The 24,881-nt window shown below is 34.7% G+C and overlaps 1 pseudogene across 1 annotated transcript in view; it reads left to right on the forward strand.

The window, feature by feature from the left end:
• Window positions 1-434: 434 nt before the first annotated feature.
• The window catches only part of LOC309666455 (akirin-1 pseudogene), a 47,642-nt pseudogene continuing 23,195 nt past the window's right edge, over window positions 435-24,881 (forward strand). Inside the window, exon 1 of the transcript in view lies at window positions 435-539. The product of the transcript in view is annotated as an akirin-1 pseudogene (transcript). The remainder of the gene's footprint in view (window positions 540-24,881) is intronic.

Raw genomic sequence — 24,881 nt, forward strand, 5'->3', positions numbered from 1 at the left:
ATTGACAATATTTTGCAGGAAAAATATTATAGAGACTTGATGATATTATCTTCCTTTAGATAGTATTAAATTTACTTTTAGCAGAAGATAAAAAAAAGTAGGCAGATCACTTTGATCTAGCTGTGTTGGATTTTAGCCTTTCATTGGGCTGCACTATTTCCAGTTTGCACTATTCTCAATGCTTACTCTTACTCCTAAAACATGGTAGTTACTCTGAGCAAAATTCTCTGTGGTCTAAGCTAAAAGCTTGAAGTATTTAGCAAGACCCCTGTATTTCTGAAGGGTTCTTAAACTCAACCTACATATTACCAACATTGTGAGATTATTTATATATGTGATCATATCTCTAACCACATACCTGGTGATTTCTACTTGTTTTCATACAGTGTTCTTTGCACCTGCAGTATTCCTTGCATATACAAGAAACAACAAACATGCCAGGGAAAATTGTGAACAGTATTTTCCTTCTCTTTGAGATCTCAGCCCCTGAAAATCCTAAATGCCTTGACTGCCTGGAGATCCATGCTCTGTCTCCTCTGGTAAGAATGCTTCAGACCCTAAGCAACATGCTTTTGGATTGACCTTTAAGCCCTGCATTAAGAATTATCATTTTCCTGAGGGAAAAGAATATGAGAACGTGAGAATCTGTGAGAAATACATCAGTGTATTTCTCATCTCTCTAGCAGAAAAGAAACCAAACCCCGCCCCCTTCAAGTTCTGTGTGCCTTAGTCAATCTCTTATGCTTTGAAACATTTCTTTTATATTTTCTGTCCTATTGTTCTGTTTTACATTCATGAAAGACCTAATCGGATATAAACTGTTCTGTCATGGCTAGATGCAGAAGCTATCATTATGACATTTTTATTGTCAAATTTCTCCTAAATAATAATACAACCAATGACCTCAGATTTGTTAAGTAAATTAAATAACACAGTAGATTCATTTACCCAAAGGGAAAGCTATAAAAGTCAAAAGTCAATTTTTATTTTTATTTTCATTATTTTTATACTCTCTGATTTCCCAAATATCTATAAACTGATGCCTCTGATTTTTGTGAGCGATGTAGAAATAAAAGAGACCTAATTTTCATCAATCTAATATCATGTCTATTTCAAAAAAAAGGTCATATGTTGTATGATTCCATTTGCTTGAAATATTCAGAATAGGTAAATATGTAAAGACGGAATGCAGACTGGTGGTTGTCAGGGACTGAGGGAAGGGTGAAGTGAAGAGTAAGTGCTTAATGGATATGAAGTTTTATTTAGGAATGATAGAAATGTTTTGAACTAGATAGATGTGATGGTTGCATAACATTGTAAATGTACTTAATGCTACTGAATTGCTCACTTTAAAATGGTTAATTGTAGCCAGGCCATGGAAGCAACCTAAATGCCCGTTAACGGACGAATGGATAAAGATGTGGTACATATATACAATGGAATATTACTCAGCCATAAGAAGGAACGAAACTGGGTCATTTGTAGAGACGTGGATGAATCTAGAGACTGTCATACAGAGTGAAGTCAGAAAGAGAAAAACAAATATCGTATATTAACACATATATGTGGAACCTAGAAAAATGGTACAGATGAACTGGTTTGCAGGGCAGAAATTTAGACACAGATGTAGAGAACAAATGTACAGACACCAAGGGGGGAAAGCAGCAGGGGGGGTGGGGCGGTGTTGTGATGAATTGGGAGATTGGGATTGACATATATACACTAATATGTATAAAATGGATAACTAATAAGAACCTACTGTATAAAAAATAAATAAAATAACATTCAGAAATTCAATAAAATAAAATGATTAATTGCATGCTATGTGAATTTTATCTCAAACACATTTTATATATGGACATATATTAAAGCTGTTATTACTTTCAAAAAATAAATAAAAGTGAGTTCTTTTAGAAGCAATAATAATAAATTACCAAAATCTGAAAAGCTACAGTAATCCTAGAACCATAAAGAAAATATAGAGAAAAAAAATTTTAATGCATTTTGTTTGAGGAAAAAGGCAAAGACTATCAAGGGCAAGGTACATAAGGAAAGACTTCTTGTGAAGAAAATAACAAAAGGAATATTAGCTTGCAGTAGGACCTTGCATTGCTACTGTGGGAAACAAAGAAAAATATCAGTATTTAATATCATTCTGAGCCTTCTTATCAGTACTAATAACTCATTATAATAGGACAGTTAAGCTTTCTCATGATTCCCTGGTTAATACACAAAATTTCCAGAGAGAAAGGACATGGCATGTATGACTTTATCCATATGTAAAATGTCTTAGTACAAAATGACTATAGAAAAAAAGCCATGATTGAAAATATTCAATCAACAACTTCCACCACTTCCATATTCCATTATCTATCCCCAAATTATCCTCAGAAACTCACAATTTAGGCTTCCCAAATAACCTACACTTTATGAATACTAACATGATTTTTACATGTATGTGCATACCTGATCCCACAGACACAGTCAGAAAGCGGCAACATTCATTCCTATTTAAGAACCTTCTAAGCACTATACAAATTGGCTACTTCACTACTTTTATCCAAGAAAAATTATTAAGTCAAACTAGAAATTGGCACAGATGCAGATATAACAGTCAATCCAGAGACAATATATGAGAAGACTTAGGTTAACTCCCTAGAGAGTTTAATAAGCAAGATAAGTTACAGGCTTCCACAGAATGCATTAGAGATATGTCATCCACTGGCAGATGCTTTTAAAATGAAACCCTTGTTCGAAATGAGGGATCTGTGTGATACTAAAAGGATGCCAAATAACACCAGAATGTCCTGGAATTGCAGAAACTACTTTTATCTCAACAGTGGGAGCATTTGACTTCTTGGAAGAGCAGTGGTTCTATCAAAAACATTGTTTGAAAATTATGGAAAAAAAAGAGAACAGTACAACATATTAATGCTCACCATATGACAAACCACATGCCATCTACATTCCTCAAGCCATATTTCCAAAGAACACTGATAGAACTAATGTAGAATATTGCAGCATATTTTATTTAGGAAAACTCATAGAACCAAATTTTTAGGTTATTTGTCACTATGGTTAGGATATTCCAGCAAGGCAGAGCAATTTGTCTGGTATAATCTATATACTAAGCATCTAAATATTTTTCATCACAAAAACCAGACCTTATCATGAATTTTAAGCTATAAAAGTGAGGTTTAAAACTAAAGAAAAAGATCACCAGGAATCAAGTCATCTTCCTCAAGTCCTCATTTATTTCAGATTCTCACGGAAGTAATTAAAGAAATAAAAATATCAGGGAAAAGTCCGTATGGGCATTCTAAGCTTAAAAAGGGAATTATCCACTTTTCAAACACAGTATTGTATTAGTTTTCCACTGCTGTGTAACAACTTACCACCAACTTAGTGGCTTAAAATAGCACCCATTTGGTATCATATATCTACAGTCCAAGCCTGGCTTAATGGGAGTCTCTGCTTTACATCTTGCAAAGCTAAAAATAAGGTGTCAGCCTGTCTTAATTCCTTTCTGGAGCTTGTGTTTTTGTTTTCCCAAGCTTATTCAGCTTACACCCTTCCTTTTCTATATACTTGACCTTCTCTGTAGGAAGTTCAAAAAAGTTCTCAACATAGCTGCCCCTTTCTTCTAGGTTAGCAGGATAGTGTCTCTCTCATGCTTCAACTTCTTTTAAAGGGCTTGCCTGATTCGTCGTCAGTCTCACCCAGGTTAATCTCACTTTTGATTAACTCAGAGTCAACTGACCAGTAATGTTGTAATAGGAGTGATATCCCATCATATACATAGGTCTTGCCCACTTTAAAGGGGAGACAATTTTATAGGGTGTGTTCTCCAAAGTATGGGAATCCTGGAAGCCATCTTAGAATTCTACCTACCATAAGATCTTAAAGAAGAGTGCCCGGCAAGTAAGACAACATTTAGGGAGGAAGTAACTAGTCTTGGATCCATTGTATTTGAAATAAGTAGAAAGAATAAGTAGTGGCAGCCATTATGAAATTCAGTTTGGTATGTAAAGGGACCACATATGAGAATGTTTTAGGGGGCCACTAAAAAGTACACCATGTGATAGAGCTCAGAGCTTGAATACAGAGCGAGACAGGATCTCCCAGCAGAGTTTACAGTTTTTCCAAGACACTGGGATTCCCTAAAGAGAACAGGACTGATGAAGCTGGATTACTTTAACACATTCTTCTTCCTTTGCTTAAGAACTGGTCACCATCACTTTTCCCATAATTCTAAGAACCCTAGAATTTTATGGCTTAACTTTATCACCAATTTCCTTGCTTTAACTTGTGCAATTACTCTTGCAGAGGGATGGTTAAAAGTGATTTTCCATCTATTACTCATATATTCACTGGTATATTATGCTGAGACTGAATGGGTGAATGAGGATTATTGCTTATTAAGGTTAACTCTAAAATTCCCTTACTTAACATCTCTATATAAACGTTTTATAACTTTAAATTTAGAAAGATTCACTTTCATTCTAAGTCTTTCAAATTTGCCTGGCCCTTGAACAAGCTAGGATCAAATTTGCTATTTTAACTATCTAAATAAATAAGTAGAATATTGGATTCCAATATAAATGTATTATTAGGGTTTAATTTGAGAGATAATTAAGATTTATAGGTAAATCTTTTAAAAATTAAAACCCTTTCATCATTTCTGCTGGAGAGAAAAGAAGAATTATTTTTTCTATCATCTTAAAAATCCCCTTTTAGACAGCAAATATTTGAATTGCTAATCGTTTCATTTTTGTTTACAAATACTTCTGTACAAAAGTTAAAATAATAGAAGGATAATAGAATAATCTATTGTTTACATCATCACATTACAGAAACAGAACTACAGTTTAGAATTATTAAAAATAATCTACCTCACATTTCTTATTTGCTATCAGAAAATTTAACATTCAAATAATAATAAGCTCTTCAAGTCAAGGCACTGAGACAAGATCAGTGCACATATGTAGAAATTATCCACATCTAACTTGTCTAAAGAAAGGATCCTCAGGTACAATAAATTACTTAATATCAATAAAATATCTTGAAAAATGTTGATTCCATCTTATCCTACAAGAGTTATGATTTTCTAATTCCATTTGGATCTGGTTTTCAGAAAACCAGAAATCTTGCCCAGTGGAATGTTCAGATGAGTCAAGAGCAACCTAGCTTTCCATAAGTCTCTACCAGTTTGGTCTTAGCATTTAAGAGCTCTGATGAGCAAAAAGAAAGTAAGAATAACTAGAGGGGCTTCCCTGGTGGCGCAGTGGTTGGGAATCTGCCTGCCAGTGCGGGGGACGCGGGTTCGAGCCCTGGTCTGGGAAGATCCCGCATGCCGCGGAGAGACTAAACCCGTGAGCCACAACCACTGAGCCTGCGTGTCTGGAGCCTGTGCTCCGCAACAAGAGAGGCCGCGACAGTGAGAGGCCCGCGCACAGCGATGAAGAGTGGCCCCCACTTGCCCCAACTAGAGAAAGCCCTTACACAGAAACGAAGACCCAACACAGCCAAAAAATAAATATAAATAAATAAATAAATTAAAAAAAAAAAAAAAGAATAACTAGAAACATTAAAAATCAGCATAATTCCAGCCTCTAAGTAGTGGCAGCAGTGTATATTCTGGGCCAACAAGCAAAATTTTGCCAAAGCTCCCCACCCTCTGGCTCCAGTTAATCCTGCTAATACCATGGGGAAAAGAGGGGTAGGGGTGGGGGTAGGCTGCGTCCTCAAATACTCTGGACTTTGATGAAGGAGTTGGGCCATGAATGGTCCTCTCATGAAATAACTTTTCGTGTAGTAATTTGATTGTACTTTGTAGAATGACAATTCTGTAAGACAGAGATAGGATCCCAGGCAATAATTCCTTTAATCCTCAAAGGTTATCTGATGTCCTTCAGAGATGCCACTGAAAGGTCATCAGTAGTAATCAAGCTGGAAAGATTACTCTTGACTTTATAGGAAGGATGAATTTCATTTTCATTTCATTTTCTAAATAAGAATCTATAGGACTTAGAAAAAGTCAACTCTTCTGAAGGATTAGATTCTTTTCGTGGTTCTTTATTGACCTCATTTTCAAAAGGCTGTTTGATTTCTAAGCCACAGTTTCTGTATGGTTGTTTTTACGTGCAATGATTCATCAACTGCCATGTGCCCCAGATAAATTTAACAACTGTTCACTATAACAGGCAGAGCCTTATTTTTAACAGAAATAATTGAAATGGCACCAGGGGCTTTTTGAGAGCTCTGACTATGCCATTGCAAGAACACCATTTCCTGAATCAAGTCAATAATAGAGCAGCATGAGAAATAGGTTCTGAGCAACATAAGTTTTCAGGGGAACAAGACATACCATGTAATATTTGGAGTATACTTTGTGATCTTCAAAAAAGGGGAAGTATATAAAATGTCCTTCCCAACCAAGTCCAGTTGTTTACCAGCAACATTTCAGGGCTCCATCTGCCTGTTCATGATTCCAATTATTGTAGGAAAATAACTCATGCCCTGCTCATTGAAATTCCTTGTTTTATTATATAGTGACAATATTATCTACTCTGAGCAATCTACTATTAACCCATACTGATCTGTGGGGCAATGATAATTACCGCGGTATGAGAACTAGGTTTTAAAAGGCTTTGCTATTACTTTAAAATACATGCATGTGCTTTCTGTGACTACTTTATTTCAGCTATTCAAGCAGGCAAGCATATACTCTAAATATGATAAGGGGAATGAGTTTATTTGAATGAAAATGTAATATTTTGTAACAAACAAAGCAAAAGAATAAGTTTGTTCTTGCACATTTAGTTATTTATGTGAAGAAAAATGCACTCCTGAGAAAACTGGTAATGGGGACAGGCACAAGTAAAACATAATTCCAAAGCTGCAGTTTGAAGAGCAGTTATTTTTATTGACTCTTGTGCGTAAAAATATGTAGTTCTTGATTTGTTGAAGATTGTGCCTTGAACCACTTGTTTTGTCACTTCAGTTCTTCATTTCTCTTGCTTTGCTTATACCTTCCTTTTCTCCTTTTTTTTTTTTTTTTTCCTACCCAATTCACTGTAAAGACTTATTACTGGGAGAGAAGACTGTAAAATGAAAAGTGGTATTGGTGAGAATAGGATTATTTTTCCTTCCTAAGGCTGAACTGTGACTTCACAGTGGCATAGTAGAAAAACGTAGGAATACCCTGTCCTAGTTTTCTAAGAAAATTGCTTTGGAACATTTTCTAAGATCAATTCATTAGTAGTAGAGCTTATTAAGAAACACTTTGCTACCCTTAGCCCATATTCTTTTAAAAATACAAATGAAATGGCCTGTCAGACTTTCCAGTCTGTTTTCTGACCAGATAAAACTGTTAAATTATAAAGTTTCTTTTCATGGTTAACCTGTTTTTGCATGAACAACCTCAGTAAAATGGTTTACCAAGGATATCATAGTTATAACATGTCCATGGGGGTTGTGAAAATAAAAATACCCCAACTATCTCATAGTAGTCACCTCTGAAATTATACTATTTTATCCTATTAAAACTGTTGCAAATGGGACAAATACACATTTTATTTTAAATAGCATTTTGCATTTTATTTTAAATAGCATTTTTCATTTTATTTTGCTTCTTTATCAATAATTGATAAATTTTGAGTGTTTATTTAATTCCTTATAATGATGCCATGGACACGCTATCATTCCCAAATTGTTAGTGCATGCTTATATAGAAACAAGAAATAAAATGGATGACGCGAAGCATATTGAAAAGACTGCAAGTGACTTCTTGGATATGTAGATAGGTAGCTGAATTAATTTCTGACCATCACAATGATAAATTATGTTCTTATTTCAAAGGCTTATGTCAAGTAAACAAAATTCTGTTTGCTCCCTTTCTTCTTACACTTTGGCTTCTTTCTCATAAGTTCTATGTCCTATTATTAGAAGAAAAATTAAATCCCTTGAATCTAAATTAGTCAAGTTATAAATTGTATTTTGTCATGAGTTTTCCAGGACTCCTAAATAGATCTAAAAGTAAGTATATTTTTACGTGTCATTTTATCAGTTATATATATACATATTAACTTTTTGTTGGTAGTTCTCTTTACTATAGCAACAACAGAATCCCTTCTCTTTTTCTTACCAAGTTAACTGTCTGCCTATGCTATTTTTCTAGAAATCTGTGCTTAAGCTCAAGTTCTTAATAATTTGTTAATAGTTAAAACAACACAATAAAACAACCAATATATGAATATTTCATGTAGTATACAGGCATACCTTGTCTTACTGCACTTTGCTTAACTGTGCTTCACAGATATTGAATGTTTTACAAATCGAAGGTTTCTGGCAAGCCTGCATTGAGCAAGTCTATCTGCATCATTTTTGCAACAGCATTTGCTCACTTCATGTCTTTGTGTCACATTTTGGTAATTCTCATAATATTTCAAAATTTTTTGTTATTGTTATATTTGTTATGGTGATCCGTGGCCACTGATCTTTGACGTTACTATTGTAATTGTTCTGGGGCACCATAAACTGTGCCCATAATAAGACAGCAAACTTAATCGATAAATGTGTGTGTTCTGACTGCTCTACCAACGGGCCGTTCCCCCATCTCTCTCCCTCTGCTCAAGCCTTCCTATTCCCTGAGACACAACAATACTGAAATTAGGCCAATTAATAAACATACAATGTCCTCTAAGTAGTCAAGTGGAAGGATGAGGTGCATGACTCTCACTTTAAATCAAAGCTAAAAAGGATTAAGCCTAGTGAGGAAGGTATGTCAAAAGCTCAGATAGGCTGAAAGCTAGGCCTCCCTCGTGCCAAACAGTTAGCCAAGTTGTGACTGCAAAGGAAACATTCTTGAAGGCAATTAAAAGTGCTACTCCAGTGAATGCACAAATGATAAGAAAGCAAAACAGCCTCATTGCTGGTAGAAGAAAGTTTTAGTGGTCTGTATAGAAGATCAAACCAGCCACAACATTCTCTTAAGCTGAACCATGATCCAGAGCAAGGCCCTAACTTCTCTTCAGTTCTATCAAGGCTGCAAAAGGTAAGGAAGCTGCAGAAGAAAAGTCTGAAGCTAGCAAAGTTTGGTTTATGAGCTTGAAGGAAAGAAGCTGTTTTTGTAACATCAAAGTGCAAGGTGAAGCAGCAAGTGCTTATACAGAAGCTGCACCAAGTTATTCAGAAGATCTAACTAAGATAATGAATGAAGGTGGCTAGACTAAGCAACAGCCTTACATTGGAAGAAGATGCTACCTAGGACTTCCATAGCTAGGAAGTAGAGGTTAATGCCTGGCTTTGAAGGTGACTCTCCTGTTAGTGGCTAATGCAGCTGGTGACTTTAAGTTGAAGCCAATGCTCATTCACCATTCCTGAAAATCCCAGGGTCCTTAAGAATTATGCTAAATCTACTCTGCCTGTGCTCTATAAATGGAACAACAAAGCCTGAATGACAGCACATCTGTTTAAAACATGGTTTCTTGAATATTTTAGGCCCACTGTTTACTGCTCAGGAAAAAAAATCCTTTAAAAACATTACTGCTCACTGACAATGCACCTGGTCACCCAAGAGCTCTGATGGAGATGTACAATGAGCCTTATGTTGTTTTAATGCCTGCTAACACATCATCCATTCTGCAGCCCATGGATCAAGAAGTCATTTCTACTTTCAAGTCTTATTACTTAATAAATACATTTCATAAGGCTATAGCTGCCATAGATAGTGATTCCTCTGATGGATCTGGCAAAATAAATTGAAAACCTTCTGGAAAGGATTCACAATTCTAGATGCCATTAAGAATATTTGTGATTCATTGGACGAGTTCAAAATATCAACATTAACAGGAACTTGGAAGAAGTTGAAACCAATGCACATGGATGACTTTGAAGGGTTCAAGACTTCAGTGGAGGAAGTAACTGCAGATGTGGTGGGAAAAACAAGAGAACTAGAATTAGACGTGGAGCCTGAAGATGTGACTGAATTGATACAATCTTATGATAAAACTAACAGATGAGGAGGCACTTTTTATGGATAAGCAAACAAAGTGGTTTCTTGAAATGGAATCTACTTTTGGTGAAGCTGCTGTGAATATTGCTGAAATGACAATAAAGGATGAAGAATATTATATAAACTTAGTTGATAAAGTGGAAGCAGGGTTTGAAATGATTGACTCCAATTTTAAAAGAAGTTCTATTGTGGGTAAAATGCTACCAAATAGCGTTACATGCTACAGAGAGATCCTTCATGAAAGGGAGAGTCAACTGATGCCACAAATTTCATTGCTGTCTTGTTTTAAGAAGTCGCCACAGCCACCTCCGCCACCTTCAGCAACCACCGCCCTGACCAGTCAGCAGCCAGCAAAAAGATTATGACTCCCTGAAGGTTCAGATGACAGCACTTTTTAGCACTAAGGTATTCTTTAATTAAGGTAGGTACATTGGTTTTTTTAGACATAACACTATTGCACATGATAGACTACAGTACAATGTAAACATAACGTTTACATGCACTGGAAAACCAAAAATTTGTGTGACTGGCTTTATTTTGATATTCCCTTTATGACGTATACCTATAAACGTCTCATTTGAACCTCATAACAACCACAAAAGTTAAGTATATATTATTATTAAACCATTTGATAGATAAGAAAAGTGAGGTTATAAGAGGTAAATGTTATTTTTCTTAATGTCACTTAGCTGATAAATATCAGAAGAATAACACAAATGCAGGTATTCAGACTCAAAATTTCAGTATGCACTAGTCTCTGATAGGATTTGCAAATATAAAGATGAATGAAATACGTCCTGTCCTTCAGGAGCACACAATCTGTTGGCGTATAATTATGCTTAGTGTTCTGTGGGTGGGGGAAATGGTGGAAGCTTTTAATTCAGTTTGACCTAGTCTGAAAGAATTACTGAAAACTGTCATCCTAAACTGAGCCTTTAAGACTGAATAGGAATTTGCCAGATAAAGTCTATTGGAATGGGATAGGGATATTCTTTCCCAAATAACAAAACAACATGAGCAGGAAGGAGAATAGACTCAATTTCAGAAAGATAGAAGAGGAATGAAATAGCAAATGTCAGCAGATGAGCTGGAGAGTTAAGGTAACTGAGGAATTTGAATGAAAGGGTTTTTATCTGGTATGTTATAAGTAACTATTAAAGGGCTTTAAGAAAGTAAGGATGGCATTGCATTTTTTCAATAGATTTCTGGTAAGTGTGAATATATTTGAGGAAATGAGCCTAGGGGCAGGAGGTCCAGTTAGTTGTCTATAAAAATTACCCAGTAAGAGATGTTAAAGGCCTGGATTAGGATAACAGGAGTAGGATTGGACAGGAAAAGATATTTGAACAAGATTAAGTGGGTAGGAGTTTACAAATGATTGGATTTGGGAATGAGTGATTCTAGGTTGATAGAGTGAATGGAAGATAATGGGATCCCCAACTGAATAAAGGAGCACATGAAAAGCCAGTTTTAGAAAAGAAAAAGTGTTTAATTTGGGACAGAATTAGTGATGTTAAACATGTTCTTATGAATTTAGACCTTCAGAACAGCAGGTGAAAAACTTGGTACATAAATTTGGAAGTCCCCTAAATATTTGTGAACATTAAAAATGAGAGTAAATTATATCTTTCAACAATCACATGTCACGTGAGAAGGGCAATGAGCAGAAAAAATAAATCTGAAGAACACTAAGAATTAAGTATCAGAGCAAAAAAAAAAATCGGAAAATATGAGGAATAAATGGCACGGTATCAGTAGAGTTTCAAGAAGAAAGGGATGGTCAACAACTTCAAATATAGAAAGTTTCAGTAACTGAAGGTGATATTTGGATTTGGCAAAGGTTAGGACTTTTTTGGTAAAACATCATCTTCAGAGGTTTGTTCTTCCTTTGAATCCTCTGGGGAAATTCTTCTTTCCCTAGCACTACAGAATGGTGATTGTTTTTCTTGCTTTATTAATTCTGCAATGAGGTGCAGAGAATGACGTCAGTAAGATAAGGATTCCCTGGCCCCCTCACTGTCTACTTCCGTCTTGGCAGTTTCCACTCTCAGTTTGAATCCCTGAATGGAAATATAATGCTCAATAAACAACTTCTGACTGTGGGATTCTTAAACCAAGCTAGTTAAGTCAGATGCAGTCTGTAATTCAGCTCTGTATGAATGGAGGACTACATATCCCAGAACACTGCTGCACGTAATCCACACACTCCTCTTGACTTTTTGCTTGTCGACAATGTTCTCTCTGCGTAGACTTTTCCTCCTAGGAGGTACTGCCATTATATTAACACCTATTTCTGTTCCTGGTGGTTAGTGCAGTGAATATACACTATTTTTTTTTTTTTATTGCCTGGCACCTAAAGCCCCTCTTTAAAATGGAAACTTCGTCACCTTTTGAATCCTGGTGAGAGGAAGAGTTCAGAACTTCTACTGAAGTTGACGGTTTCAGCTACTTGCTCTCCCAGTGTTCAGATGACTTGCCTGATTTCTCTCAGATCCATTTCCTTCCTTCCTCTGCTCAGCTAGCTCTGTATCACAAGAAACTACAACAAACTTCTGGAGAGGTTAGGCCAATGGAAGGCATTGATAGATGTTTGGAACTTGGAAGGCATGCAGAAGCTAGACAGGGTAATTGTGTCTCTATTATTCTGTCTCAGGCAGCATCTCTGTCACATCTCGTCCATAACTCAGTCTCCTGGGACAATTTATCCCTCAGGGTCTCAACTTTCTCCAGGCATTCCTTAATTTATTTTTAGTTCCAATCAAATCTCCCTCTCTTCTGAGCTCTGGTAACACCCATTTTTCCTCTAGCCCCAGGAGTGTTACTAGTTTCCTTTTGTTCCTTAATTTCTGGATGGGCTCACTGTCTTCCGTTTGGCTACTCAGCTCTTCCAACTCTGCATTATAGATCCAATATATTTGTAAGACGAAATGGTTTCTTGGTCTTATAACTAGACTAGATCCTGACTACCTCACTCAGCCTCCTTTGTAGCTGGGGTGCAGGTCTGTGTCTCAGAACCCATCAATCATATGCATTTACTCTGGACTTTGGAAAGGTTGCTGTTGCCATGATAAAGAGACAACTAGACGGAGAACCCTCTCTGGCTGTTACATGAGTTTCAATGTTGGCTGCAGTGTTAGTGATGCTAGTGATGGTGTCCACTGCCCCATTCCATTATTTTCAGGGGTACAAGCTGCAATGTCCTGTGGCTTGGAGCATTGTTACCTCCTCACCAAGTTTCTCAGCCTTCTAGGAAATTCTATACCCTATGCTTCTAAGAATTCTTTGCCTAAGACAAGAGAATTAGTTTCTCTTGCTTGCCACTAAGAACACTGACTGATACATATTGAATTCTAGGAGTTACAGTCTTAAAACCAATATAGAATAAGAAAATGTAGGCAATTCCCTGGTGGTCCAGTGGTTAGTACTCTGCACTTTCACTGCCCGGGTTCGCTGGGGAACTAAGATCCCGCAAGCTGCACGGCGCGTCTAAAAAAAAAAAAAATGTGAGAGAAATAGTTTTAAGAAATGAGCCTGATTCTGGCCAGCTCTGACAGTTCCAGTGCAATTCTACCTGACAACATCCTTGAGTCCCAGATTTAGGGACAGCAATTTGGGATGTTCTGGGTCAGAAGGCAGAGCAGGTATAGTACAGAGGTATCTGTAAATCTCTCCAGACACCAACTTAGTTCTTCTCTTTAGTTTGTAGCATTGTTGCCCAGATTTGTGTATCTACATTCAGGGCTATTTCAGTGGAAATTTAGGAGATGACTTGGCATTGCTCATTAGCCAAAATGTCACCGCAGTGCCCAGTCCCTGTAAGTCATGCTGCAATTGATTGTTTATTTGGCTGTCTCTCTAATGGGACAATGAGCTCCTTAGCAACAAACACTGTGTCACTTTGCTCCACATTCTAGGACCTAGCAGAGAACAGGAAAGATATTCAGCAAATATTTACTGAACAAATGAATGGATTCTGGAAAACCAGACTGAGAAACTAAAATTTTGTTCTGTTTTGTTTCTGAAAATACAGTCACTGAATTTAGAACATTGTGTTTGGAAAGAGTACACAATGCTTTTTAGTTCAGCTATTCTCCAGACTCCTCCAGGCTACCTCCCTCATATTTCTTTACAATACCCCTCTTGTGATTGTTCAATAAAACGTCATCTTCACGAAAACCTCCTTGTAAAGTGTCAGTTATTCCTTCCTCTGTGGTACAATATCACTTTGTACTTATGCTGATTATAAGAATTGTTGTATCAAACTGTGTAATTCGTCTAATTGTCTGTATCCTCTATTAGACTTGGACTATTTCAATGACCAGAACCATGGTGCAGAACCTGCATCAATCCTTTGCACAATCTCAGGCATATTTTAGGACCAAGGTTCTTCATAGATTAGTTGGAGGGATTCAATGAGACTGATTTTCTTTTTAATGCATGCAAAATTTCATGCAGACACATGCTCTTTTTTGAAGAAAAGGTCCATTTAGTGTTTTTAAATGTTTGTTGTATTTAATTTAATCAATCTACATATCAAATATGTTTTTGTTTGATTATATTTTAATTTTTTCAATACAAACTGCAATACATTACAACACTAAATCTGATACAGTGTTGTTTTCATGGGCATTCTTTCCATAGTAAAATGTAAAATGTTGGGATAAAAGAAAAGAAAGAAAAACAAGGAGAAAATAATCTGTTCTCTAGATTATTGTTCTACAGATTATTACTTTTATTATAATGTTCTACCCCATCTCCTTTCTCTCCACTAGGCAAGGGATTTCTCCACACTGTGCTAAGATGTTACCTATTATGAAATGAGATGGAAAGAAAAGCACTGAAGTAATAGTTCTGACTTGACTCCATTGAGGCATTAAAGTCATTTCAACTAAATACTCAATTTAAAAATATATTGCTGATTTTTCTCACCAGAGTTTTTCAGTCCACAGTTCTTTATTTGAACTACTTGAGGTCAGATGGGTTTTCAAATGCTGTATTTTTTCTAAATACTAAAAAGGTAATAAAACGCATTTACTGCCTATTAAGCAGCACCCTAGCAGAATCTGGGACAGCATCCCAAGATCCAACACACTAAAAATGCTGTAGAAAACTGTATGGATATTCAGACTGAGAAAGATAAGTAAAGACTATAAATAAACCAATGTCATTCTTTGAAGTCAAATTTTGAAGCCAAATTAGGTCAGGTTTTGCAGCCAAAAAAAAATTAGTTTTCAGACTTATTTGGATCTTGGAAATCAAGGTTTGTATTCAACTTGCACTACTGGGCTCCTTATCATGAATTTTTCAATTGAATTATTTTTCTTAAACTATATCAACTTCAAACTCATAATGGAGCTTATGGAATGCTATCACTGCCAAAAGAATAGTAGGTGAAAAATAATGAGTTATAGGGAGTGTGGAGAGAAGAAAACTCAGCATCTTAAAATGTTAACTACTACAAAAATAATTCAGAGTTTTAGAATTTATGTATGTCACATACCTAAATACACAAACATGCACACACACACCAGATAAGCAACAGCAAACATAGAGCACTAAATGGCATACAGGCATGGTCAAGGTTACTTTGGATGCTGTATGTTAGAGGTTGAATGAGAAAGTATGGGGGAAAAAATGGGATATGCAACAAGGAGACTGTCATGGTCCCTATAAACTTACCATAAGGATATCAGACTCACCAAGCAGTTTAAAAAAAAGAAAGGGCCAAAACCTTCTGAATATTCACAAATGTTCAGAACAGAGATATTCACAAAACTTCTGCTTATTGTGGACTTAGTGGTTAAATAGTCTTTAGCAGAAAGTTAAGGTGCAGTTTCTGGGTCAGTCATTCTAGGTAAAGTATCTCTTTTCCCTTGATTTTCACAGAAGGACCCGCTCTGAATGATGTTTTTAAAAACTATTGGGAAAAATTTCGCTGAGAAATTAAGAGATAAGCAAAATAAGCATCCTACTAAAAAGTAATTTCAGATGACTAGAAGCAAAATATACAAAGACGAGGATGTGAAAAACGAAAGAGCGTTCTTTCATGCCTATCATGAACATTTTAAGTTGAATGCTTTTTTAAAAAAAATTTAATTGTACTGTCAACAATAAGGAGCTTCTCAAGAGCATATTAATCAAAACATGAGGACCTAGTGCACTCATTAAAATGTTTCATTATTCAGACAACGTGTGTCACCTATTGATTATTATCAGTTACAATTCCTAACACAAATAAAACTTAGTCACATTTAAAAATCAGGTTTAGCAAAGTCATTTTTGGTAATAATGTCCTTAAAAAAGTACTTCAAAATCATAAATTTTATACATATATATATATATCCCTTCAATGGTATTATTTGCCTGAACTCAAATTATCAGGTGGATGGAACCAAACTAGCAAGGGACATAACCAAATTCTACTTGCTCCTTACAGAGAGGTGAATCATACCACTGGGATCTGGGATGCTGGAGACCATATTCTCCACTGATACAATTTTCCCCCAAATATCCATTCTTTTCCTTGGAATATCCCGCCATATTCTTTCATCATGAGTTATTAAAAGAAACCCCTCTGAGGAAACAGCAGTACCCATCAGATCACTGATGTGATGGCTTGAGCAGAGTGACAGATGGCACATGTGCTTTACACATTCTCAGAGTAACATAATTATAATCGATGATTGTCCTATCTTCCACATTTCCCCCAAGGAATACTTCTTTCCTTGTTTGATTTCTTGTTTGCTCAGCCTCTCTCTGAAATTTTTACTTTTTCAATTCCCTGACTTCATATTGTTTCTCAATTCCATACCCCTTGTTCTTCTGCCTCCTTAGGAGTCCAGTCTAAAGCAAGCATATTAGAACAGGAAATTTAAATACAATGGCATTAGAAGATAAATAAATAAATGAATATAGCCTTTTTAAATGACAGGATTCTTGACTGAGAAACATTCTAAGATAAAATGCAGCTTAGTAATTACCATAATTATGTTGTTTATATACATTAATACATGTATACAATGCGTGAAAGACTTTACTTGAACTAGCGTTCACCGTAAGTAAATATTAGTCAACACTTATTTTAAAAAGAGCTATATTAAAATTTAAAATGAAAATTAATACAAAACAGAAATAGAAAGAGACTCAGAAAAGTAAGAGAAAGAATGTGGATGGCATTTATAGAGAAAACAGTATCAATGAAATGGTTACTATATTGTATCATTTTGAAATCATAGTAGAAGATGCCACTGATGACTCCACCCCCACAAGTCTGGGAAACAGAAATAACACAGATGTTTTTCAAGTAAACTGATGAAACACTGAAGCTTCTGAAAATTTCTGGATAGGAATGGTGTGTGGAAGTGGTTGCTCTCACCCTTTCCCCACCACTCTCAACACACACATCCACACACATACATACAACATGAAGTGTCATCACACCATATTACAGCATATCAAGAAGCCGCTCTATGTTTGTTAGCTTAAACAAATGTATCATTGAACTCATCATTTTTATTATAAAATAATTCATCTCTCTTCATAGAGTTTCTACAGACGTCCATGAAATTTCTATGGCAAGAATTCAAGAATTTAATAGGCAACTCAATGATAAAAAAAAAATGAAAAGAGAAGATAAACTTTCTTTGAGAAGCATAAAAAAGTACTAGTCTAAATTAATAGAGAAATTTCTACCTGCTGTGATCAGATTCATCTATTTAAATATTACTTAAGAATTCATTTTTAAATTTCTATTATCAGGATTAGTTTCATTATGTAAACGCATAGTTCTTCTCCTAAGAAAAGGTTTGACATTAGTGTATACAGTTCACAAAAGTGTTTGCTAATGATTCAGAATTTGCATATAAATATGCATAGTGTTATAATGCTTGGGGAAAGGAAAAAGTGAAAATAAGAATACAGCTACCAGGGACTCCCCTGGTGGTGCAGTGTTTAAGAATCCACCTGCCAGTGTAGGGGACACAGGTTCGAACCCTGGTCCAGGAAGATCCCACATGCCGTGGAGCAACTAAGACCGTGCACCACAACTACTGAGCCTGTGCTCTAGAGCCCACAAGACACAACTACTGTGCCCGTGTGCCACAACTACTGAAGCCCACACACCTAGAGCCCATGCTCTGCAACAAAGAGAAGCCACCGCAATGAGAAGCCCGCAAACCACAAGGAAGAGTAGCCCTCGCTCACCACAACGAAAGAAAGCACACGTGCAGCAATGAAAACCCAATGCAGCCAAAATTAATTAATTAATCAATCAGTTAATTAAAAATAATACAACTACACATATTCTACTTGATATAAATCTCTGTAGATTCAACATTGTCTTATCAACTGATAGATGATAATGCCTTTGAACATTTGACAAGGTCTATAGGCAATTGAGGGGGGCACACTGCAGAAAGTTAAAAATTGGTCTAATCCTAATTATTTTGATAGTTCAGTTGTAACCAATGCTATGTAGATTCCAGACAAGCACATGAAAATGAAGTGATGTGGAATATGTAGATAAATTGTCATGAAAAACCCATTAGGGAAAAAAAATAAGATTACAGTCTCACCAAACACTGGCCCAAAAGGAGGGAATTTAAAAGAAGCTATAAACCTCCAAGTATTTAGACAAGTTATAAGTAAAAGTTTATGGTGTGTTGGGTGAGTATCAAATAGGGATCACCACAGTAAGCAAGTCGTCCATTTAGCACAGAACTTTGAAGTCATGAAAAATGGATATTATGTACTATCATTCCTGGTTGAAATTATTCCTGATAATCTGGAAGGTGAAATGAGTTTTTTTCAATTAGAATTTGTTGAAGCACATTTGACTGTGACAGATAAACTAGTATCTTTTCTTTTAATCTCTCAGCTGAACTCAAAATTCATCCACTTGAAAATTATCTTCCACTAAAAATCTATGCCTCTTCCTCCATCTTTCTATCCACCTCTAATGTTCTCCACGTCAGATTTCAGCACTATCTTCAGACAAGTCACTGTAACCCCACATCACTCTCTTTTAACAAGCTCTGCTCTGTCTTATCTATCTATACCAAATGTTTGAGGTTTTTCTGTAGGTTTATATTCTAGTAATTAGAGAAGAATATTAAAGATTGAGCATCTAAAAAAGTTATACAGTTGCTAAAAATAATAAAGTTCATAAATGAAGTTAGCTCATTATTTCCTTCCTTCTCCAACAGCATCTTAATTTACTTTGGAGCTACTCCTACATAGCACATTTCTCTGTCTTCACTCACAGATGTTGCATAGTTTTCCCTACATTCGTAGGTTCTCACCCACTTCTCATATTCTCTCTCTTTCAGAACCAGTACACACTGAGGTTTATTAATAATTGTCATAGATATAAAGTATAAAAGGCCTCAAATGAATTTCAGCATCACCTTTTTGCAAGAAGGACAGACATCTGAGGTCATTCCAGCAGAGATCCTAATTTACTTCATAAAGAAGAGTAGAACAACTGTCCTCTGGCATAATATTGTAATCTAATCACTGGAAATTCTGTTTTCCTCAGTTTCATCAGAAAGACCATTTAACAAACCTGAGCTTAGCTCACATTTTTAAAATATGGAAAGGAACAAATATAAAGTTGGAAGCAACAAAACTATAAGCATTGTTAACTTATAAACTTCAAATGAAAAAAAGAATGTAAAAAGATTTCAGATTCTGAAATGTTTCACATTCAAAAAGCAATATATATTTCTACCATAATTAATATTTTTATTGTTGAAATTTTTAGACTTTAAAAAATCAGATACTCCAGTATAGTTTAACTGTCATTGTTTTTGCTTATAACTAGATATTAATCACTATAAAGTCTTTAAAGTTTTCCATTTAGTGGTATGATTTTAGATTACTAAGTTAAAGTGGTTCTTTTACATGAAATCCTTAAGAGAGGAGATTATTAAAATATGGGTTAACTCATGTTCTTCATAAGTCTAAGAAGCAAGCAGAAAGAAGAGCAGGATAAAGTACACTTACAACATGAAAGAGCTGGAAATTATGAAGTGACTTGTAAGGGATTTTAAATCATACTATAAAAGGGACCCTTGACTTAAGAAAAAAATTCAAACTAGTTATCCTATTAGAGATACAGCACAGGAAAAGACTGCAGATAGGGCAAATATTTTATTCATAACATGCTAACTAAAATTTTAAAAGCTGAAGTAATATCTTATACATATGCCTCAAAGATAAATATTAATGAATAAAAGAAATGTCCATACTGGTGAATGGGAAAAAAATCTATATTAGCAAATCAGCCTATGGGGGTTTTTTTTGTTTGTTTCCTTTTCTTTTGTCTGCTATGTGATTTCAATAAAATTAAAACTCTTTGAGCATTTTTCCTACGCTCATATTTTATGACAATGTCTAAGTGAAGCGCAGCTGGCATGCTCCAAGTTCGCAGCCACCACTGATCACACCAATGGATCTAAACAGTCTTTCCTCTTCTCACACATGAGTAGAATCTCACTCTTTAGTGGACCAATACAACAACTGATTAACACATTTCTAATGAAATTTATATACCATTTTTATGTATTTATTTCATATCCTATCCCTGTGTATTCCCTACTGCCAAGAACAATAAGTTTAATTTAGTAACACTAAACTCAAGTAAATTAGTATGTCTAATTGACTCTAAGTTCTGATTTATAAAAAAAGCCTCTTCACTAACTGAATGTGTTAGTGTGTGGAACTTTTTGGGACCTCGTGCAAACTAAAGTCACAATGCTATCTCCTATTACATATTCCTGAAAGGAAGCAACCTCAGTGATAAGAACAGAAGGGTCTATAAAGAACATGCATAATGCTTGGGCACTGCAAATGAAAAAAAGTCAGTGTCACAATCCCTAAGTATTTATAATTTTGTGTGGAAATTATATTACTGTTAAGAAAACATTTTAAAATACACTGCCTGGTATCAAAGTATGTTTGATTAAAAGTGTTCATATTTTAGACTCAGAATGATGGATTCAAAAAGCATTTTATGAAGCACAATTTTTTTTTATTTAAAAGAATAAGTAAAACATAAATGTTTAAGATATATATATGTTTGTTACCACACTGCTGCTTTTTATAGGGGATGAGTTGTGAGCTATTTGGATTAAGCTATGGAATGAATTAAAATTTAAAATGTCATTTTCAACCAATATCTTATTTATCTTTACAGTCCTTCTTGCCCAGTACATAGCATAGTGTTTCTTTTTCTTTTTTTCTTTTTTTTTTTTTTGCCATAATCGGTACCTCTAAATATTTTAAAATTAAACTCTGTTTAGGGAGTAAGAAAAGTTCATTTATTATAAATGATCAGAGATGGAGAAGTTTTAAAGATAGCTCTGTATCTATGTGACTGGGAAACAGAATCATCTGAAAAAAATAAACAAAAAAGTTTCTGGTGGACTGATTATTGACTGAAAGGCAACTTTATGTACTCTGCTCTGTGACTCCAGGGTTGAGAATTTGCAAACTGTATTTCCCAAATTCTCTGAAAATAGGAACCACTAGAAGGTATGTTGACTTTCTCCCCATGGTTTAAGATGCTCAACAAAACTGTTTGTATTCCATCCCACTTAGAGAAAAAAACTTCCTTTTAGGGATGTCAACTAAATATTTTGCCTATTTTTGAACTTTATATAAATGTTTTATGGTTTGCTTCTTTAGCTCAACATTATGTTTGAATGATTCACCTATCTTGTTTTACACATAGCACTAGATTATTACTTTTCACATCTTTAAAAGATGTCATTATATAAATACATCACTAGTTTTTTTATTCAATGTAATGTTTATAGTCATTTGGGTTGTCACCAGTATTAAAGTATTCCAAACATTACGTCTATGACCATTTGTGTTCACTGTTTAGCAGACTCTTCTACAAAGTGATTGTACAAATTTGCACACCAACTCAGCAACATATGAAAATTCTAATAGGTCTATATCCTCTATAAGACTTTTTAAATGTTGGTCAAATTTGTAAGTGTGTAGAGTTATCATATGATAGTTTTAATCTGCATTTCCAAAAATATTAATAAGATTGAGAACTTTTTAATCATCTAGAAGAAGTAAGTTACAAGTTCAAGGGGACTAAATACATTAAACATGTTTAAAATTCTTGAGCTGCCCAGGAAGAGATAAAAGTACTAACTCACATATGAAAATTCAAGAATGCATACTGTAATTTGTACATATAGTAAAAGCACATACAATTACTTGGCTGCTAGAAGAAAAATAGAATAATAAAAATAATCAATTCGAAATACGTTAAGAAAGGTGAGAAAAAGGAACACAGCACAGGTGGGAAAAATTCAAAAAATTGTACAATGGCAAATTTAGATATTAAATACCAATTATTCTACTAAATATAAAATTCTATATACTCTAATTAAAATGCAAACATGTTAATAAAAATTTATTAACAATTAATGAAAAATAGTTTCCACAAGACATATAAAATGCATGGATTTAAAATTTGAGAATAAAAAGATAGAAAAACATATACCAGGTATAAACTAACCAAATGAAAGCTGAAATAGCTATGTTAGTATCAGTGAAAAATAATTTCAAGTAACAGTGTAATAATATAAAGTCCTAAAAATAAATTTTATAATATAAAAATTTAGGGCTTCCCTGGTGGCGCAGTGGTTGAGAATCTGCCTGCCAATGCAGGGGACACGGGTTCGAGCCCTGGTCTGGGAAGATCCCACATGCCGCGGAGCAACTAAGCCCGTGAGCCAAAACTACTGAGCCTGCGCGTCTGGAGCTTGTGCTCCACAACAAGAGAGGCTGTGACAGTGAGAGGCCTGCGCACCGTGATGAAGAGTGGCCCCTGCTCGCCACAACTAGAGAAAGCCCTCGCACAGAAACGAAGACCTAACACAGCCAAAAATAAATAAATAAATAAATAAAAATTTTTTAAAAAAATTTAATTCACCAAATATATGTAATATCCATAAATTTGTATGCAACTAATAGCAAAGCCTCAAAACATATAAAGTAACAAAATAGAACTTTTAAAAATGGCATAAATAATTCCACAATTACACAAGATATTTTTAACCCATGTTTCTCAATAATTGAAAGGATAACCAGACAAATAGTAGTAAACATATAAAAGATTTGAAAAGTACTATTAACAAACTTCATCTAATCGACATAATATAGAACACTATTGGTAACAACCGCAGAACAAAATTTTTTGCAGAACAGAAATTCTTGCCAAACAAAATTCTCAAGTGAACATTAAATACTGATCAGATCTGAGCACATGCCTCACCAAAACCAAGTATCAATAAAAACGAAAGTACTGAAATCATCTGGAATATGTTCTCTGGCCAAGTGCAAAGTTAGATAACTTTTAATTCCTCATAAGTTTGGATATTAAGAAATGCACTTCTAAGTAATCAACTGGGTCAAAGAAAACATGACAAGAGAGAATTAGGAAATAATTTAAATCACATTTTACCATTTTCCAATGTATGCAGGTATGTGAAAAAATAGGGTATTAGATTAAAAAAATTAAAACAACCATAATAAATATGTTTGGACCCTTAGGGAATTAAAAAAATAATATTATATTCAACAATACTATTACATAAATAAATTTTAAAAATTATTTCATGGATATGATGATGTTTCAGTTAAATAGGAAAATATTCTTATTATTAGAGTAACATAGCTTTAATTTTTTTCAGAGGGTACTGTCATAAAATTTAAAATTATTTTCGAATAGTTCAGAAAATAATAGACCTATCTACTGATGAGAAAGAGAGGACAAATAAGACAAAAAGTTAACAATTTGTAAAAGGATACCTCTACTTCTTGTATTATTCTTTTAGTTTGCCTCCATCTTCACAATTTTTCTTTTTTTTTTTAAGATTTTCTTTTTGATGTGGACCATTTTTAAAGTCTTTATTGAATTTGTTACAATATTGCTTCTGTTTTATGTTTTGGTTTTTTGACCTTGAAGCATGTGGGATCTTAGCTTCCCAACCAGGGATCAAACCTGCACCCCCTGCATTGGAAGGCAAAGTTTTAACCACTGGACTGCCAGGGAAGTCCCCACAATTTTTCAAGTAAAATTTTAGTGAAATTTTTGAGGGATAAAGCTCAGGCTGTGGTCAGAGGCAAATTTATAACCTTCAAATAGAACTAGTGATGAAGAATAAAATGTAAAAATCTCAAGAATCTAACCAAGAAGTTAGAGAAAGAAAAGCAAATTATACATAAGACACAAGCAGAGATGAATAACTTAGAAAGCAAATATCCGAGAGGGTATAAACAAAGTCAAAATATGATTCTCTGAAAAGATTAATAAAACTGAAAAACCTCTGACAATATAAATAATATAAATGTAAAATGTAAATGTAAAACATAAAAAACCACCTTAGGAATAAAAAAGGTATAACTGTACATTCTACAAATATTAAAAACTAATTATTAAGGATAATTACAGATATTAATTCTACAGATATTAAAAAGTAATACTGTTATGGATTGAACTGTGTCCCCCAAACTTGATATGTTGAAGTCCTCTTTGCAGGTATAGTCAAGTTAAGATGAGGTTATTAGGGAGAGACCTAATAGAGTATGACTGGTGTCCTAATATAAGGGGAAGTTTGGACATAGAGACAGACATTCACAGAGGGAAAATAATGTGAAGAAACAGAGGGAATACCACTTACAAGGAAGAACTGAGCTACCAGAAGCTACTAGAGAGGCATGAAACAGATTTTTTTCTTACAGCCTTCAGGAGAAGCCAATCCTGATAATGCCTTGATTTCAGACTCCTAGCATCCAGAACTGAGACAATAAATTTCTAAGACACCAAGTTTGCAGTACTTTG

Source organism: Balaenoptera physalus (genome assembly GCF_965194825.1).
Source record: "Balaenoptera physalus genome assembly, chromosome: 8".
Taxonomy (NCBI): Eukaryota; Metazoa; Chordata; class Mammalia; order Artiodactyla; family Balaenopteridae; genus Balaenoptera; species Balaenoptera physalus.